This window comes from Tamandua tetradactyla, chromosome 4, assembly GCF_023851605.1.
Source record: "Tamandua tetradactyla isolate mTamTet1 chromosome 4, mTamTet1.pri, whole genome shotgun sequence".
Taxonomy (NCBI): Eukaryota; Metazoa; Chordata; class Mammalia; order Pilosa; family Myrmecophagidae; genus Tamandua; species Tamandua tetradactyla.
Genome location: NC_135330.1, coordinates 180,859,556 through 180,860,175, shown reverse-complemented (window position 1 = coordinate 180,860,175; position 620 = coordinate 180,859,556). Strand labels below are relative to the sequence as shown.

Sequence of the window (620 nt, the reverse complement as noted above, 5' to 3'; positions counted from 1 at the left end):
ATTGCCTTAATGGAGTCTAGTTCAAATCAGGGAGACAGATGGTTAACTACCACACACATTTGAAAACGATTGAAATTACCACAGTGATAAGTCCTTTGAAGAAGACAGCATTGGGCAGTATGGGGAACCCTGGAGAGGGTCTTTCTTCCTCGGAGGAGTACCCATTGTGAGAAAGACTTGGATGACCAACGCTCTCTTTGGGTTATTTTAAATGTAAGTCACTGTCTCAGCAAGATATTTTGTTGGTATACACAAGATTCTAAAATTTATGTAGAAAGGTCAAGGAAGTGGAGTAGCTACAAGAATTTTATAAAAGAAGCAGTCAAGATTGGCAGAAGGGTGCTCATTTTGGCAGCACATATACTAAAATTGGAACAATACAGAGAAGATTAGCATGGCCCTTGCGCAAGGATGACATGCAAATTTGGGAAGCAGTCCATAAAAAAAAAAGATTGGCAGAAGGAAAGACAAATGAGAGAGATGAACAGGACAAAAATAGACAACTCAGAAATTAGAGATCAATAAAATTGACAAACCTTTAGCAAGTCTGTCCAGGAATAAAAGAGAGAAGACATGAATTACCATTATCAGGAATGAAACAGGGGCTATCACTACAGACC

At 38.9% G+C, this 620-nt stretch overlaps 1 non-coding gene across 1 annotated transcript; it reads left to right on the top strand.

Moving 5' to 3' along the window:
* Positions 1–339: 339 nt before the first annotated feature.
* On the top strand, positions 340–446 carry LOC143681815 (U6 spliceosomal RNA). The gene has a single exon (XR_013174873.1). It is a non-coding gene; the product is annotated as a U6 spliceosomal RNA (small nuclear RNA).
* Positions 447–620: the final 174 nt, after the last annotated feature.